The sequence below is a fragment of the Anomaloglossus baeobatrachus genome, chromosome 4, assembly GCF_048569485.1.
Source record: "Anomaloglossus baeobatrachus isolate aAnoBae1 chromosome 4, aAnoBae1.hap1, whole genome shotgun sequence".
Lineage (NCBI taxonomy): Eukaryota > Metazoa > Chordata > Amphibia > Anura > Aromobatidae > Anomaloglossus > Anomaloglossus baeobatrachus.
In genome coordinates this window covers 671,100,341-671,115,333 of record NC_134356.1, presented here as the reverse complement: position 1 = coordinate 671,115,333, position 14,993 = coordinate 671,100,341, and the positions used below count along the sequence as shown (strand labels likewise).

At 40.6% G+C, this 14,993-nt stretch overlaps 3 non-coding genes across 3 annotated transcripts; all 3 read left to right on the top strand.

The window, feature by feature from the left end:
- The first annotated feature begins 866 nt into the window (after window positions 1–866).
- Window positions 867–940, top strand: TRNAI-AAU (transfer RNA isoleucine (anticodon AAU)). Its single transcript has one exon. It is a non-coding gene; the product is annotated as a tRNA-Ile (tRNA).
- A 2,193-nt stretch (window positions 941–3,133) lies between these two features.
- On the top strand, window positions 3,134–3,207 carry TRNAI-AAU (transfer RNA isoleucine (anticodon AAU)). The gene has a single exon. It is a non-coding gene; the product is annotated as a tRNA-Ile (tRNA).
- Window positions 3,208–5,710: 2,503 nt separating this feature from the next.
- Window positions 5,711–5,784, top strand: TRNAI-AAU (transfer RNA isoleucine (anticodon AAU)). Its single transcript has one exon. It is a non-coding gene; the product is annotated as a tRNA-Ile (tRNA).
- Window positions 5,785–14,993: the final 9,209 nt, after the last annotated feature.

Below are 14,993 nucleotides of genomic sequence, written 5' to 3'. Positions count from 1 at the left end.
AAGTTTGTAAATTAATTTTACACATTGGATGGAAAAAACCTATGGATCTTTTTCCAAAAGTCAATGGATATGAACAGAAAGCCAAAGGAATGGCCAGCACAGGGGTCGAACCAGCAACCTTGGCGTTATTAGTACCACGCTCTAACCGATTAAGCAAAACGGCCACCTTTGCCCCATATCCTCTCTCTTTTAATGAACTTGCTCTAATTTTGAGCCAGCTACTCAGGTTAGCTCAATCAGTTAGAGCGTGGTGCTAATAACGCCAAGGTTGCGGGTTCGACCCCAATGCTGGCCATTCCTTTGGCATTCTCTTTACATCCAGTGACTTTTGGAAAAAGATCCGTAGGTTTTTTGCATCCAATGTGTAAAATTAATTTACAAACTTGAAATAACTTGGTTAGAGTAAGAGAGTGGCCATGTTACATCGTCGTTAACCTTAAAGTATGACAGAGTAATGAATTGAAGCAAAATAGAAATATAATCTATTGTATGGCCAGAGATTTCAGTTTCTAAGCGTTTTTTAAGAAATTTTGGGAAACTGGAATGCGATATAACTGTAAATATTGACAGCTAAGTCTATCACTAATTGTAATGCAGGCAAAAACTAATCCAAGCAATGGCGTAATTTACTGGCTCATCACGTGACAAGTTAGAGTGGTTGGTGGCAACATATTGCTCATAATATAAAAAAAGCTTGTCAATTCTCATTTAAGATTGGTTCCTATGCTTTTGATGGGCTCTCTAAGAATTATTCAACTTTCAACGTATTTTACCTTTCACTGTGGACAGATAAAGCATTGAGAGGTCAGTAGCTGGCTCAAAATTAGAGCAAGTTCATTAAAAGAGAGTAGACATTGGGCAAAAGTGGCCGGTTAGCTCAATCGGTTAGAGCGTGGTGCTAATAACGCCAAGGTTGCGGGTTCGACCCCCGTGCTGGCCATTCCTTTGGCTTTCTGTTCACATCCAGTGACTTTTGGAAAAAGATACGTAGGTTTTATCCATCCAATGTGTAAAATTAATTTACAAACTTGAAATAACTTGCTTAGAGTAATAGAGTGGCCATGTTACATCGTCGTTAACCGTAAAGTATGACAGAGTAACGAATTTAAGCAAAATAGAAATATAATCTATTTTATGGCCAGAGATTTCAGTTTCTAAGCATTTTTTAAGAAGTTTTGGACAACTGGAATTCGATATCACTTTAAATATTGACAGCTAAGTCTATCACTAATTGTAATGCTGGCAAAAACTAATCCAAGCAATGGCGTAATTTACTGGCTCATCACGTGACAAGTTAGAGTGGTTGGTGGCAACATATTGCTCATAATATAAAAATAACTTGTCAATTCTCATTTAAGATTGGTTCCTTTGCTTTTGATGGGCTCTCTAAGAATTATTCAACTTTCAACGTATTTTACCTTTCACTGTGGACAGATCAAGCTTTGAGAGGTCAGTAGCTGGCTCAAGATTAGAGCAAGTTCATTAAAAGAGAGAGGATATGGGGCAAAAGTGGTCGGTTTACTCAATCGGTTAGAGCGTGGTACTATTAACGCCAAGGTTTCGGGTTCGACCCCTGTGCTGGCCATTCCTTTGGCTTTCTGTTCACATACAGTGACTTTTGGAAAAAGATCGGTAGGTTTTATCCATTCAATGTGTAAAATTAATTTACAAACTTGAAATAACTTGCTTAGAGTAAGAGAGTGGCCATGTTACATCGTCGTTTACCTTAAAGTATGACAGAGTAACGAATTGAAGTAAAATAGAAATATAATTTTTTTTATGGCCAGAGATTTCAGTTTCTAAGCGTTTTTTAAGAAGTTTTGGGCAACTGGAATTCGATATAACTGTAAATATTGACAGCTAAGTCTATCACTAATTGTAAGGCAGGCAAAAACTAATCCAAGCGAATTGAAGCAAAATAGAAATATAATCTATTTTATGGCCAGAGATTTCAGTTTCTAAGCGTTTTTTAAGACGTTTTGGGCAACTGGAATTCGATATAACTGTAAATATTGACAGCTAAGTCTATCACTAATTGTAATGCAGGAAAAAACTAATCCAAGCGAATTGAAGCAAAATAGAAATATAATCTATTTTATGGCCAGAGATTTCAGTTTCTAAGCGTTTTTTATGAAGTTTTGGGCAACTGGAATTAAAATAAATTATATTTCTATTTTACTTCAATTCGTTACTCTGTCATACTTTAAGGTAAACGACGATGTAACATGGCCACTCTCTTACTCTAAGCAAGTTATTTCAAGTTTGTAAATTAATTTTACACATTGGATGGAAAAAACCTATGGATCTTTTTCCAAAAGTCAATGGATATGAACAGAAAGCCAAAGGAATGGCCAGCACAGGGGTCGAACCAGCAACCTTGGCGTTATTAGTACCACGCTCTAACCAATTAAGCAAAACGGCCACCTTTGCCCCATATCCTCTCTCTTTTAATGAACTTGCTCTAATTTTGAGCCAGCTACTGTCCTCTCAAAGGTTAGCTCAATCAGTTAGCGCGTGGTGCTAATAACGCCAAGGTTGCGGGTTCGACCCCAGTGCTGGCCATTCCTTTGGCATTCTCTTTACATCCAGTGACTTTTGGAAAAAGATCCGTAGGTTTTTTACATCCAATGTGTAAAATTAATTTACAAACTTGAAATAACTTGGTTAGAGTAAGAGAGTGGCCATGTTACATCGTCGTTAACCTTAAAGTATGACAGAGTAACGAATTGAAGCAAAATAGAAATATAATCTATTGTATGGCCAGAGATTTCAGTTTCTAAGCGTTTTTTAAGAAGTTTTGGGCAACTGGAATGCGATATAACTGTAAATATTGACAGCTAAGTCTATCACTAATTGTAATGCAGGCAAAAACTAATCCAAGCAATGGCGTAATTTACTGGCTCATCACGTGACAAGTTAGAGTGGTTGGTGGCAACATATTGCTCATAATATAAAAAAAGCTTGTCAATTCTCATTTAAGATTGGTTCCTATGCTTTTGATGGGCTCTCTAAGAATTATTCAACTTTCAACGTATTTTACCTTTCACTGTGGACAGATAAAGCATTGAGAGGTCAGTAGCTGGCTCAAAATTAGAGCAAGTTCATTAAAAGAGAGTAGACATTGGGCAAAAGTGGCCGGTTAGCTCAATCGGTTAGAGCATGGTGCTAATAACGCCAAGGTTGCGGGTTCGACCCCCGTGCTGGCCATTCCTTTGGCTTTCTGTTCACATCCAGTGACTTTTGGAAAAAGATACCTAGGTTTTATCCATCCAATGTGTAAAATTAATTTACAAACTTGAAATAACTTGCTTAGAGTAATAGAGTGGCCATGTTACATCGTCGTTAACCGTAAAGTATGACAGAGTAACGAATTTAAGCAAAATAGAAATATAATCTATTTTATGGCCAGAGATTTCAGTTTCTAAGCATTTTTTAAGAAGTTTTGGACAACTGGAATTCGATATCACTTTAAATATTGACAGCTAAGTCTATCACTAATTGTAATGCTGGCAAAAACTAATCCAAGCAATGGCGTAATTTACTGGCTCATCACGTGACAAGTTAGAGTGGTTGGTGGCAACATATTGCTCATAATATAAAAATAACTTGTCAATTCTCATTTAAGATTGGTTCCTTTGCTTTTGATGGGCTCTCTAAGAATTATTCAACTTTCAACGTATTTTACCTTTCACTGTGGACAGATCAAGCTTTGAGAGGTTAGTAGCTGGCTCAAAATTAGAGCAAGTTCATTAAAAGAGAGAGGATATGGAGCAAAAGTGTGCGGTTAGCTTAATCGGTTAGAGCGTGGTGCTAATAACGCCAAGGTTGCGGGTTCGTCCCCCGTGCTGGCTATTCATTTGGCTTTCTGTTCACATCCAGTGACTTTCGGAAAAAGATCCATAGGTTTTATCCATCCAATGTGTAAAATTAATTTACAAACTTGAAATAACTTGCTTAGAGTAAGAGATTTGCCATGTTACATCGTCGTTAACCTTAAAGTATGACAGAGTAACGAATTGAAGCAAAATAGAAATATAATCTATTTTATGGCCAGAGATTTCAGTTTCTAAGCATTTTTTAAGAAGTTTTGGGCAACTGGAATTCGATATAACTGTAAATATTTACAGCTAAGTCTATCACTAATTGTAATGCAGGCAAATACTTATCCAAGCAATGGCGTAATTTACTGGCTCATCACGTGACAAGTAGTGGTTGGTGGCAACATATTGCTCATAATATAAAAAAAGCTTGTCAATTCTCATTTAAGATTGGTTCCTTTGCTTTTGATGGGCTCTCTAAGAATTATTCAACTTTCAACGTATTTTACCTTTCACTGTGGACAGATCAAGCTTTGAGAGGTCAGTAGCTGGCTCAATATTAGAGCAAGTTCATTAAAAGACAGTAGATATTGGGCAAAAGTGGCCGGTTAGCTCAATCGGTTAGAGCGTAGTGCTAATAACGCCAAGGTTGCGGGTTCGACCCCTGTGCTGGCCATTCCATTGGCTTTCTGTTCACATTCAGTAACTTTTGGAAAAAGATCCGTAGATTTTATCCATCCAATGTGTAAAATTAATTTACAAACTTGAAATAACTTGCTTAGGGTTAGAGAGTGGCCATGTTACATCGTCGTTAACCTTAAAGTATGACAGAGTAACGAATTGAAGCAAAATAGAAATATAATCTATTTTATGGCCAGAGAATTCAGTTTCTAAGCGTTTTTTAAGAAGTTTTGGGCAACTGGAATGCGATATAACTGTAAATATTGACAGCTAAGTCTATCACTAATTGTAATGCAGGCAAAAACTAATCCAAGCAATGGCGTAATTTACTGGCTCATCACGTGACAAGTTAGAGTGGTTGGTGGCAACATATTGCTCATAATATAAAAAAAGCTTGTCAATTCTCATTTAAGATTGGTTCCTTTGCTTTTGATGGGCTCTCTAAGAATTATTCAACTTTCAACGTATTTTACCTTTCACTGTGGACAGATCAAGCTTTGAGAGGTCAGTAGCTGGCTCAATATTAGAGCAAGTTCATTAAAAGACAGTAGATATGGGGCAAAAGTGGCCGGTTAGCTCAATCGGTTAGAGCGTAGTGCTAATAACGCCAAGGTTGCGGGTTCGACCCCTGTGCTGGCCATTCCATTGGCTTTCTGTTCACATTCAGTAACTTTTGGAAAAAGATCCGTAGATTTTATCCATCCAATGTGTAAAATTAATTTACAAACTTGAAATAACTTGCTTAGGGTTAGAGAGTGGCCATGTTACATCGTCGTTAACCTTAAAGTATGACAGAGTAACGAATTGAAGCAAAATAGAAATATAATCTATTTTATGGCCAGAGAATTCAGTTTCTAAGCGTTTTTTAAGAAGTTTTGGGCAACTGGAATGCGATATAACTGTAAATATTGACAGCTAAGTCTATCACTAATTGTAATGCAGGCAAAAACTAATCCAAGCAATGGCGTAATTTACAGGCTCATCACGTGACAAGTTAGAGTGGTTGGTGGCAACATATTGCTCATAATATAAAAAAAGCTTGTCAATTCTCATTTAAGATTGGTTCCTATGCTTTTGATGGGCTCTCTAAGAATTATTCAACTTTCAACGTATTTTACCTTTCACTGTGGACAGATAAAGCATTGAGAGGTCAGTAGCTGGCTCAAAATTAGAGCAAGTTCATTAAAAGAGAGTAGACATTGGGCAAAAGTGGCCGGTTAGCTCAATCGGTTAGAGCGTGGTGCTAATAACGCCAAGGTTGCGGGTTCAACCCCCGTGCTGGCCATTCCTTTGGCTTTCTGTTCAGATCCAGTGACTTTTGGAAAAAGATCCGTAGGTTTTATCCATCCAATGTGTAAAATTAATTTACAAACTTGAAATAACTTGCTTAGAGTAAGAGAGTGGCCATGTTACATCGTCGTTAACCGTAAAGTATGACAGAGTAACGAATTTAAGTTAAATAGAAATATAATCTATTTTATGGCCAGAGATTTCAGTTTCTAAGCATTTTTTAAGAAGTTTTGGACAACTGGAATTCGATATCACTTTAAATATTGACAGCTAAGTCTATTACTAATTGTAATGCTGGCAAAAACTAATCCAAGCAATGGCGTAATTTACTGGCTCATCACGTGACAAGTTAGAGTGGTTGGTGGCAACATATTGCTCATAATATAAAAATAACTTGTCAATTCTCATTTAAGATTGGTTCCTTTGCTTTTGATGGGCTCTCTAAGAATTATTCAACTTTTAACGTATTTTACCTTTCACTGTGGACAGATCAAGCTTTGAGAGGTTAGTAGCTGGCTCAAAATTAGAGCAAGTTCATTAAAAGAGAGAGGATATGGAGCAAAAGTGTGCGGTTAGCTTAATCGGTTAGAGCGTGGTGCTAATAACGCCAAGGTTGCGGGTTCGTCCCCCGTGCTGGCTATTCATTTGGCTTTCTGTTCACATCCAGTGACTTTCGGAAAAAGATTCATAGGTTTTATCCATCCAATGTGTAAAATTAATTTACAAACTTGAAATAACTTGCTTAGAGTAAGAGATTTGCCATGTTACATCGTCGTTAACCTTAAAGTATGACAGAGTAACGAATTGAAGCAAAATAGAAATATAATCTATTTTATGGCCAGAGATTTCAGTTTCTAAGCATTTTTTAAGAAGTTTTGGGCAACTGGAATTCGATATAACTGTAAATATTTACAGCTAAGTCTATCACTAATTGTAATGCAGGCAAATACTTATCCAAGCAATGGTGTAATTTACTGGCTCATCACGTGACAAGTAGAGTTGAGCGCGGTTCGTGGTTCGTGGTTCTCCAGTTCGCGGCTCGAGTGATTTTTGGGCTGTTCGAGATCGAACTAGAACTCGAGCTTTTTGCTAAAAGCTCGATAGTTCTAGATACGTTCGAGAACGGTTCTAGCAGCAAAAAGCAGGGCTTTTTACAGCTACAGTGAGCAGGAGCCATCGCTGGCAGCCTGCCACAAGCTGGTAACCAAGATAAACATCGGGTATCCAAGCAAAGCGCTTTGGTTAGTAACCCGATGTTTATCTTAGTTACGTGCAGGAAGCCCACACTTTCCCGCTCAGCTCGCTCCACCCCCTCCTGCCCGCGGCATGTACACACACACACACACACACACACACACACACACACATCCACCCCCCCCCCCCCCCCCCCCGCCCGCCCGCCCGCCCGCTCGCTCGCTCGCTCGGCTTACCTGCGGTGATGAAGTCCCGCCATCCCGACCTCAGCGCTGTCACTGTCCTCCATGGCCGCCGCTTGTCACATCACCTCTCGCTTCCGACCCGAGACTGACACTGGCGGTGACGTCACGGACCTCTCGCGATACTTGATGTGAAGGCGCCGGTCATTGACCTCAGTGACAGGGGCTGTCAGTGTGCTGGAGATCAGCGCAGGTAATGTACCTCACTGACAGCAGCACTTCTCATGCCCTGCAGTGACCTGGGCTGACCCATTGATGTTAGCTCAGGTCACTGCACTGCTCTCCCAGCCAATGGGGAACATCCTGCTCTTCATTGACTGGGACAGTGTGGATCGTCATGGCAACCCCTTGGATTACACCAGACCTGGATTTGTTTTTCAATCTAATAAATTGGTTAAAGAGGGAATGTTTTGGGGAGTGTTTTTTCAAATAAAAATGTGTTTGTCGTGTATTTTTTTTTATTACTGACTGGGTTGGTGATGTCGGGTATCTGATAGACGCCTGACCTCACCAACCCCAGGGCTTGATGCCAGGTGACATTACACATCTGGTATTAACCCCAAATATTACCCCGTTTGCCACCGCACCAGGGCGCGGGATGAGCTGGGGCGAAGCACCAGGATTGGCGCATCTAATGGATGCGCCACTTCTGGGGCGGCTGCGGCCTGCTATTTTTAGGCTGGGGAGATTCCAATAACCATGGACCTCCCTAGTCTGAGAATATCAGGCCCCAGCTGTCTGCTTTACCTTGGCTGGTGATCCAATTTTGGGGGACCCCTACGTGGTTTTTTTTTTTAATTATTTATTTAATTTAAAATAACAGCGTGGGGTGCCCTCAGTTTTGGATTACCAGCCAAGGTGAGGTTGCCAGCTGTGGTCTGCAGGCTGCAGCCGTCTGCTTTACCCTAGCTGGCTACAAAACTAGGGGGAACCCTATGTCATTTTTTTTTCATTTTTTTGGCTAAATACAAAGCTAAGCACCCCTTAGTGCCACATGAAAGGTACCAAAGGGTGTTCCACTTTTTCTCCATTTTTTTCTCCACTTTCTCTCCACTTTTTCTCCACTTTTTCTCCATTTTTTTCTCCACTTATTCTCCACTTTTTCTCCTCTTATTCTCCACTTTTTCTCCACTTTTTCTCCACTTTTTCTCCTCTTATTCTCCACTTTTTCTCCACTTTTTCTCCACTTTTTCTCCATTTTTTTCTCCACTTTCTCCACTTTTTCTCCACTTTTTCTCCACGTTTTCTCCACGTTTTCTCCACTTTTTTCTCCACTTTTTCTCCTCTTATGCTCCACTTTTTCTCCACTTTTTCTCCACTTTTTCTCCTCTTAATCTCCACTTTTTCTCCACTTTTTCTCCATTTTTTCTCCACTTTTACTCCACTTTTTCTCCACTTTTTTCTCCACTTTTTCTCCACTTTTTCTCCTCTTATGCTCCACTTTTTCTCCACTTTTTCTCCACTTTTTCTCCACGTTTTCTCCACTTTTTTCTCCACTTTTTCTCCTCTTATGCTCCACTTTTTCTCCACTTTTTCTCCACTTTTTCTCCATTTTTTTCTCCACTTTCTCCACTTTTTCTCCACTTTTTCTCCACGTTTTCTCCACGTTTTCTCCACTTTTTTCTCCACTTTTTCTCCTCTTATGCTCCACTTTTTCTCCACTTTTTCTCCACTTTTTCTCCTCTTAATCTCCACTTTTTCTCCACTTTTTCTCCATTTTTTCTCCACTTTTACTCCACTTTTTCTCCACTTTTTTCTCCACTTTTTCTCCACTTTTTCTCCTCTTATGCTCCACTTTTTCTCCACTTTTTCTCCACTTTTTCTCCACGTTTTCTCCACTTTTTTCTCCACTTTTTCTCCTCTTATGCTCCACTTTTTCTCCACTTTTTCTCCACTTTTTCTCCTCTTAATCTCCACTTTTTCTCCACTTTTTCTCCACTTTTTCTCCACTTTTTCTCCACTTTTTCTCCACTTTTTTCTCCACTTTTTCTCCACTTTTTCTCCTCTTATGCTCCACTTTTTCTCCACTTTTTCTCCACTTATGCTCCACTTTTTCTCCACTTTTTCTCCACTTTTTTCTCCACTTTTTCTCCTCTTAATCTCCACTTTTTCTCCACTTTTTCTCCACTTTTTCTCCACTTTTTCTCCACTTTTTCTCCACTTTTTTCTCCACTTTTTCTCCACTTTTTCTCCTCTTAATCTCCACTTTTTCTCCTCTTATGCTCCACTTTTTCTCCACTTTTTCTCCACTTTTTCTCCTCTTATGCTCCACTTTTTCTCCACTTTTTCTCCACTTTTTCTCCTCTTATGCTCCACTTTTTCTCCACTTTTTCTCCACTTTTTTCTCCACTTTTTCTCCTCTTATGCTCCACTTTTTCTCCACTTTTTCTCCACTTATGCTCCACTTTTTCTCCACTTTTTCTCCACTTTTTTCTCCACTTTTTCTCCTCTTAATCTCCACTTTTTCTCCACTTTTTCTCCACTTTTTCTCCACTTTTTCTCCACTTTTTCTCCACTTTTTTCTCCACTTTTTCTCCACTTTTTCTCCTCTTATGTTCCACTTATTCTCCACTTTTTCTCCACTTTTTCTCTACTTTTTCTATGGTCGGTCTACCCATTAGCTCTGCCATGCATAGTGTAGCTCTACACCTACTGCACATGTTACTTTATGATTGACATCTCTTTCGTACCAGAGCTGTCTAAGTCTACTCTGACCCCATATTTGTCATTACTATATTGTCCTTGTACTGTATTATGACATTTGTATCATGTGTTTCATTTCTTGCTGTGTTGCAATTTTTTTGCTGCATCCCAATTGTACCTCTACATTGTTCGAGTTTATGTTATTGTTCTCTCACTCTTATGTGATACTGATTATTGTCATTTTTCATGATTACATGCAGATAAGTCCAATCTGACGAAGGCTCAGGCCGAAACGTCATTTGTAACTTGTTTTGGACAAAAACATATATGCTTATGAAAAAAAAATTTTCTTAATACGGACCAATAAAGAGTGATTTTGCATTACTATCCGTTGTGACTTACTGACTTAGTCTGGGAGATATAGAGTGCCGAGGTTACTCACTAATTTTATCTATTATTACCTCTGAGCACCTATATACCAGTGAGCAGAGCTTCCTCTACAGTAGTTCTCCTGATTAGGCATGCCCTTACCTCATGAGCAGGGCATTGCAGCTTTGGTAGCAACCATTACGACATGGACTCTGCTGCTGTGGACCCGGGGAGAGTGAGTGCAGATTCATTGCACCCACACTCCTCACATGAAGGGTCCGCACTCCTAGAAAATGGGGGATACGTTCCCTGAGTGTCTCCCCCCCCATATTCTAGACGGTCCAGAGTCGTCGTGGGACCCCTTTATTTTTTTTCTTACAATAAATTGGTGAAAGAGGAAATGTTTTGGGGACTGTTTTTTCAAATAAATTTCTTTTGTCGATTTTTTGTTTTTGTTAGTACTGACAGTTTATGATGTTGGGTATCTAATAGACGCCATGACATCACAAACTGCTGGGCTTGATCTCAGGTGACTTTACAGCTAGTATCAACCCGATTTATTACCCCGTTTGCCACTGCACCAGGGCACGGGATGAGCTGGGGTGAAGCGCCAGGATTGGCGCATCTAGTGGATGCGCCACGTCTGGGGTGCCTGCGGCCTGCTATTTTTAGGCTGTGAAGGCCCAATAACTATGGACCTTCCCACCCTGAGAATACCAGACCACAGCTGTCCGCTTTACCTTGGCTGGTGATCCAATTTGGGGGGTCCCCTACTTTTATTGTGTAATTATTAATATTTATAAAATAATTATAAAAAAGAGCCTGAGGGGACCTCCACATTGGATCCCCAACCACGGTAAAGCTGCCAGCTGTGGTTTTCAGGCTACAGCCGTCTGCTTTACCCTAGCTGGCTATCAAAAATGGGGGGACCCAACGTAATTTTTTTTTTTTAACTATTTTTTAAATAGAAAAAATTAATGGGCTTCCCTGTATTTTGATTGCCAACCAAGGTAACGGCAGGCAGATGGGGGTGGCAACCCATAGCTGTCTGCTTTATCTGCGCTGAGAATCAAAAATACCGCGGAGCGCTACGTCATTTTTTTAAAGATTTATTTTTACAGCACTGTGATGTCCAGCAATCAAAATACAGGGAAGCCCATTTTATTTTTAGTTATTTAAATAAATAATTAAAAAAAATATATGTTAGCTCCCACTGCATTTTTTGTATTGCTAGCTAAGGGTAATCCAAGCAGCTACTGGCTGCTAACCCCCACTGCTTGGTGTTACCTTCACTGGCAATGGAAAATCCAGGGAAGCATTTTTTTTTTTTTTTGCCAAAAAGCTACAAAAAAAGGACGTGAGCTTCGCCATATTTTTGTATGCTAGCCAGGTATAGCAGGCAGGTGCTGGAAGAGTTGGATACAGCGCCAGAAGATGGCGCTTCTATGAAAATGCCATTTTCTGAGGCGGCTGCAGACTGCAAATCGCAGCAGTGGGGCCCAGAAAGCTCAGGCCAACCTGTGCTGCGGATTCCAATCCCCAGCTGCCTAGTTGTACCTGGCTGGACACAAAAATGGGGCAAAGCCTACGTCATTTGTTTTCTAATTATTTCATGAAATTCATGAAATAATAAAAAAAGGGCTTCCCTTTATTTTTGGTTCCCAGCCGGGTACAAATAGGCAACTGGGGGTTGGGGGCAGCCGTACCTGCCTGCTGTACCTGGCTAGCATACAAAAATATGGCGAAGCCACATAATTTTTTCAGGGGGCAAAAAACTTCTGCATACAGTCCTGGATGGAGTATGCTGAGCCTTGTAGTTCTGCAGCTGCTGTCTGTCTGTATGGAGAAGAGCAGACAGCAGCTGCAGAACTACAAGGCTCAGCATACTCCATCCAGGACTGCATGCAGAAGTTTTTTGCCCACCAAAAAAATGACGTGGGCTTCGCCATATTTTTGTATGCTAGCCAGGTACAGCTGGCAGCCACGGGCTGCCTCCAACCCCCAGTTGCCTATTTGTACCCGGCTGGGAACCAAAAATATAGGGAAGCCCGTTTTTTTTAATTATTTCACTTATTTCATGAAATAATTAAAAAACAAATGACGTGGGCTTCGCCCTATTTTTGTGTCCAGCCGGGTACAACTAGGCAGCTGGGGATTGGAATCCGCAGCACAGGTTAGCCCGAGGTTTGTGGGCGCCTCTGCTGCGGATTTCAGTCCGCAGCCGTCCCAGAAAATGGCGCTCTCATAGAAGCGCCATCATCTGGCGCTGTATCCAACTCTTCCAACAGCCCTGGAGCCGGGTGGCTTGTTGGGTAATCATGAGTTAATACTGGCTTTGTTTTACCAGCCAGTATTAAGCCAGAGATTCTTAATGTCAGGCACGTTTGACCCGGCCATTAAGAATCTCCAATAAAGGGTTAAAAAAAGACACCACACAGAGAAAAAATACTTTAATAGAAATAAATACACAGACACATTAGAGACTCCATCTTTATTACCCCTGTCAGCCCTCCACGATCCTGCTCTTCTGTCTTCTTTCTTTCTAGTGTAGTAGTAGTGACGATTGTAGTGAGGGGCATCACTTGGGGCTGGGGAACCTCCATCCTAACTACAATGCTCACTACAATCGGGAAGCAGCGTGCAGCCTTCACTCCGTGAGTGATCACTGCTGGCTGCTAGCGGTAACAGCGGTAACGCTGACAGACGCGTTACCATAGCAACGGTGCTCCCGGAGCCGCGGTTAGCGGTGACGTCACCGCTAACTGCGTTGCTATGGCAACGGTGATCTCCGTTAATGACCGGCTGTGTCAGCCGGTCCCTAACGGAACGGGGAGTCGACCGTGTGCTAGAGCATGTCGCCGGTACACGGCGATACACATATGTGCACCGTGTACCGGAGAGATGCACTCGCAGGTCCTACATGACGTGTCATAGTCATGTGACCAGTCTGTAGCCAATGAGATAATAGCCACGTGACTGGTCACATGGCTATTTTGACGTCACGATAGGTCCTGCTTCTCTGCTGGCAGTGCAGGTCACCGGGAGGATTCAGCGATCATCGGATGGAATAGCGGCAGGAGACAGAGTGCAGAAGGGATCGCGAGGACCGGTAAGTGTTATGGCAATGTTTATTAACTGTTTGTGTACATTTATAATGCATTTTTATGTGTTTGTGATTGCCTCCCATTATAGCCTATTGGTTCTAGTTCGGTTCGTCGAACGTTCGACGAGCCGAACTCGAGCCAGACCCCCCGTTCGGCGAACCGCCTCGAGCCGAACCGGGACCGGTTCGCTCATCTCTAGTGACAAGTAGTGGTTGGTGGCAACATATTGCTCATAATATAAAAAAAGCTTGTCAATTCTCATTTAAGATTGGTTCCTTTGCTTTTGATGGGCTCTCTAAGAATTATTCAACTTTCAACGTATTTTACCTTTCACTGTGGACAGATCAAGCTTTGAGAGGTCAGTAGCTGGCTCAATAATAGAGCAAGTTCATTAAAAGACAGTAGATATGGGGCAAAAGTGGCCGGTTAGCTCAATCGGTTAGAGCGTAGTGCTAATAACGCCAAGGTTGCGGGTTCGACCCCTGTGCTGGCCATTCCATTGGCTTTCTGTTCACATTCAGTAACTTTTGGAAAAAGATCCGTAGATTTTATCCATCCAATGTGTAAAATTAATTTACAAACTTGAAATAACTTGCTTAGGGTTAGAGAGTGGCCATGTTACATCGTCGTTAACCTTAAAGTATGACAGAGTAACGAATTGAAGCAAAATAGAAATATAATCTATTTTATGGCCAAAGAATTCAGTTTCTAAGCGTTTTTTAAGAAGTTTTGGGCAACTGGAATTCGATATAACTGTAAATATTGACAGCTAAGTCTATCACTAATTGTAATGCAGGCAAAAACTAATCCAAGCGAATTGAAGCAAAATAGAAATATAATCTATTTTATGGCCAGAGATTTCAGTTTCTAAGCATTTTTTAAGAAGTTTTGGGTAACTGGAATTCGATTTAACTGTAAATATTGACAGCTAAGTCTATCACTAACTGTAATGCAGGCAAAAACTATTCCATGCAATGCCATAATTTACTGGCTCATCACGTGGCAAGTTGGAGTGGTTGGTGGCAACATATTGCTCATAATATAAAAAAAGCTTGTTAATTTTCATTTAAGATTGGTTCCTTTGCTTTTGATGGGCTCTCTAAGATTTATTCAACTTTCATCGTATTTTACCTTTCACTGTGGACAGATCAAGCTTTGAGAGGTCAGTAGCTGGCTCAAAATTAGAGCAAGTTCAATAAAAGAGAGAGGATGTGGGTCATGAGTGGCCGGTTAGCTCAATTGGTTAGAGCGAGGTGCTAATAACGCCAAGGTTGCGGGTTCGACCCACGTGCTGGCCATTCCTTTGGCTTTCTGTTCACATCCAGTGACTTTTGGAAAAAGATCCGTAGGTTTTATACATCCAATGTGTAAAATTAATTTACAAACTTGAAATAACTTGCTTAGAGTAAGAGAGTGGTCATGTTACATCGTCGTTAACCTTAAAGTATGACAGAGTAACGAATTGAAGCAAAATAGAAATATAATCTATTTTATGGCCAGAGATTTCAGTTTCTAAGCGTTTTTTAAGAAGTTTTGGGCAACTGGAACTCGATATAATTGTAAATATTGACAGCTAAGTCTATCACTAATTGTAATGCAGGCAAAACTAATCCAAGCGACTTGAAGCAAAATAGAAAAATAATCTATTTTGT